Genomic DNA, 4,509 nt, shown 5'->3' on the forward strand with positions numbered 1-4,509 from the left:
CCAGTCATATTACAAGGACACAAGTGGTGCGTGGGTGGATACCGAATAACATGGATCACTTCAGTGAAATCATGCCCAATGTATACATCAATTAACCCAAGTTGCAGGTACCTTATGTAGGCCCTGCCTGTGAGAGGGGAGGGGGAAGGGGAGTCCACTACCAACTATTCTGTGAATTGGGTGTCCATGACCAACCTTATGCGAGGAAGCATCCCCAGCCAACCGTCCTGTGAGTGGGGTGTCCATGATCAATCATCCTGCGAGGGGCCATCCACGACCAGTACCCGTTCTGAAAAGGGGCATCCACATTAAGAAGCATACATGAAGTGCATATCCTAGCATGTGGCGCCCTGGGCAGTTGCCAGAGTTGCAGGTACTCAAAGCGACCATGCCTGTGGGAGGAGTCTGCAAATAACCATCCTGCGAGAGGGTGTCCATGACTAACCGTCCTGCGAGAGGGTGTCCATGACTAACCGTCCTGCGAGAGGGTGTCCATGACTAACCGTCCTGCGAGGGGGCGTCCATGACCAACCGTCCTGCAAGGGGACACCCACGACCAACTGTCCTGTGAGGGAGCATCCATCACCAGCTGTCCTTCATCCACGACCAACCGCCCTGTGAGAGGGGCATCCAAATTAAGAAGTATACATTAAGTGGCATCCCTAGCATGTGGCACCCTGGGCAGTTACCAGAGTTGCAGGTACCTTAAGCTGCCCCTGCCTGTGAAGGAGGTGTCCACGACCAACTGTCCTGCGAGGGGGCATCTACGACCAACCGTCCTGCAAGAGGGCATCCAAATTAAGACGTATACATGAAGTGGCATCCCCAGCATGTGGCACCCTAGGCAGTTGCCCGAGTTGCAGGTACTCGAGGTGACTATGCCTGTGAGAGGAGTCTGCAACCAACTGCCCTGCAAGGGGGCATCCCAACTAACCGTACTGCGAGGAGGCATCCAGGGCCAACCATCCTGTGAGGGGGCTTCCATGGCCAACCATCCTGTGAGGGGGCGTCCATGGCTAACCGTGTGAGGGGGCGTCCACGGCCAACCTTCCTGTGAGGGGGCGTCCACGGCCAACCATCCTGCGAGGGGGCGTCCATGGCTAACCGTGTGAGGGGGCGTCCACGGCCAACCTTCCTGTGAGGGGGCGTCCACGGCCATCCATCCTGCGAGGGGGCGTCCACGGCCATCCATCCTGCAAGAGGGGCATCCACTACTAACCTTCCTGCGAGGGGGGTGTTCGTGACGAACTGTCCTACGAGGGGGCATCCACGACCAACCGTCCTGAAAGAGGGCATCCAAATTAAGACATACATGAAGTGGCATTCCTAGCATGTGGCGCCCTGGGCAGTTACCAGAGTTGCAGGTACCTTAAGCTGGCCCTGCCTGTGAGGGAGGTGTCCATGACCAACCGTCCTGCAATGGGGACATCCACAACTAACCTTCCCACGAGGGTGTGTTAGTGACAACCGCCCTGCGAGGGGGCATCCACAGCCAACCATCCTGCGAGGGGGCGTCCACGGCCAACCTTCCTGTGAGGGGGCGTCCACAACCAACCATCCTGCGAGGGGGCGTCCACAACCAACCATCCTGCGAGGGGGCGTCCACAGCTAACCATCCTGCGAGGGGGCGTCCACAACCAACCATCCTGCGAGGGGGCGTCCACAACCAACCATCCTGCGAGGGGGCGTCCACAACCAATCATCCTGCAAGAGAGGGGCATCCAAATTAAGAAGTATGCATGAAGTGGTGTCTCCTAGCATGTGGCTCCCTGGGCAGTTACAAGAGTTGTAGGTACCTGAAGTGGGCCCCTGCCTGTGAGGGAGGTGTCTATGACCAACTCTCTTGCAATGGGGACATCCACAACTAACCTTCTTGCGAGAGGGGATGTTCCTGACCGACTGCACTGTGAGGGGCATCCACGACCAACCATATTGCGAGGGAGCATCCACGACCAACAGTCCTGCGAGGGAGCATCCACGACCAACAGTCCTGCGAGGGAGCATCCACGACCAACAGTCCTGCGAGGGAGCATCCACGACCAACAGTCCTGCGAGGGAGCATCCACGACCAACAGTCCTGCGAGGGTGCATCCACGACCAACAGTCCTGCGAGGGTGCATTCACGACCAATCGTTCTGCAAGTAAGGCATCCACAGCCAATCATCCTTTGAGTGGGGCATCCAAACCAACCATCCTGCAAAGGGCCGTCCATGACTAAAAGTTCAGTGATGGGGGGTGTCCACGACCTACCGTTCTGTGAGGGGGCGTCCATGCCCAATCGTCATGTGAGGTGGCATCCAAATCAATAAGTATACATGAAGTGGTGTCTCCTAGCATGTGGTGCCCTGGGCAGTTGCCAGAGTTGCAGGTACTCAAGGCGACCATGCCTGCGAGAGGAGTCTGCGACCAACCGTCCTGCGAGTGGGCAACCACAACCAACGATCCTGCAAGAAAGCGCCCATTACCAACCGTCCTACAAGGGGACACCCAAGATCAACTGTCGTGTGAGGGAGCGTCCACGACCAGCTGTCCTTCAAGGGGTAGCCACAACCAACCATCCTGTGAGGGGGGGGTATCCACGACCAACTGTCCTGCAAGAGAGGCATTCAAATTAAGAAGTATACAGGAAGTGGCATCCATAGCATGTGGCACCCTGGGCAGTTACCAGAGTTGGAGGTACCTTAAGCTGGCCCTGACTGTGAGGGAGGTGTCCATGACCAACCGTCCTGCGAGGGGGTGTCCATGACCAACCCTCCTGCAAGAGGGGGCATCCACAACCAACTATCCAGCAAGAGAGGCATCCGAACCAACTGTCCAGCAAGAGGGGCATCCACAAACAACCGTCCTGTAAGGGGGAATCCAAATTTAGAAGCAATCATGAAGTTTCGACCCCTAGCATGTGGCGCCCAGGAGAGTTACCAGAGTTGCAGATACCTTAAGCCAACCCTGCTTATCAGAGGAGGCGTCCATGACCAACAGTCCTGCAAGGGACCAGTTACATGAGACATTTACATGACTTAAAAATCTATAATCAAACTCAATGTGTAGGTTAATGAAAGCTGACAAATTAGCATACTGATTTCATGGTACAAGAAAAAGAAAGCAAATTAATATTTAAATAAAAATAAGTTAAAAACAAAAGCATACAAAAACGAGGCATGCAAATCGGTACATAATCTGAACGAACTGAGAAGCATACATGAAATGGGGCAACCCAGCATGTTGTTTCCTGGTCAGTTACTAGAGTTGCTAGCACCTTAAGCGGGCCCTGCCTATGAGGGGGTGTCCACGACCAACTGTCCTGTGAGGTGGCGTCCACGACCAACTGTCCTGTGAGGTGGCGTCCACGACCAACTGTCCTGTGAGGTGGCGTCCACGACCAACTGTCCTGTGAGGTGGCGTCCACGACCAACTGTCCTGTGAGGTGGCGTCCACGACCAACTGTCCTGTGAGGTGGCGTCCACGACCAACTGTCCTGCGAGGTGGCGTCCACGACCAACCGTTCTGTGAGGTGACGTCGACGACAACTGTCTTGCGAGGTGGCGTCCACGACCAACCGTCCTGCGAGGTGGCGTCCACGATCAACCATCCTTTGAGAGGGGCGTCACAACCAACCATCCTGTTAGAGGGGTGTCACAATCAACCATCCTGTGAGAGCACATCCACAACCAACCTTCATGGAGAGGGCGATCACAAGAGAATTTTTCCTTTATTCCCTGAAAGGGAAGCTCACCGTTTACACCCTAAACGGGAAACTTTCCCATTTATTTCCCGAAAGGGGAAACCACCTTGCACACTCTGAAAGGGGAAAACCACCTTGTACGTCCTGAAAGGGAAAACCACCTTGTACGCCCTGAAAGGATGGATCACCTGTACACTAAGTGAGGTACAGGAGACAATCCTAAGGTACCACTCACCTGCTGTTAGTAAGTGGTGGTAGTTCTCGCGTTAATCCCTCCATAATAGGTTAAGAAAATGGATTCATTAGTGTCCAACACTATAGGAAATCCCCGTCCATTGTCCTCCACGTTTTGGATCCCTCTTCCTCTTCCGACGACTGCTTGACTTACTGGTGCTACATCAATACCCACTTGTAGGTTGAATGGTGATGTTTTAAATCATCTATTCTATAAAAAGCAAATCATATTAGTAACTAAATGATATTCGAACTTGTACAAAAAAATGTTTCAGTAATGAGTCATGGGTTGTACGTTGTTTTACAATGACACTGTTTACATCGGTTATATTTTTAAATGCTGTGATGGAGTTAATAAAATATTTTATTTAAAAAATACAGATTAGATTACAGTACAGTAGTTACTTAGTAGGTACACAATACAGTATTTTATAGAGCAACTAAATTACGTGCAGTGCTCATAGCTTATATTAAACTGATTATTAAGTTTTACATGTCTGGCTTAGTACTAAGAGGTATAGGATAAAAAAACTTAAAAGGAAGATAAAGCTCAAGTCAACTTTATATCCATGCAGCCAGCCCCAAGCCCGACC

This window comes from Procambarus clarkii, chromosome 22 (assembly GCF_040958095.1).
Source record: "Procambarus clarkii isolate CNS0578487 chromosome 22, FALCON_Pclarkii_2.0, whole genome shotgun sequence".
Lineage (NCBI taxonomy): Eukaryota > Metazoa > Arthropoda > Malacostraca > Decapoda > Cambaridae > Procambarus > Procambarus clarkii.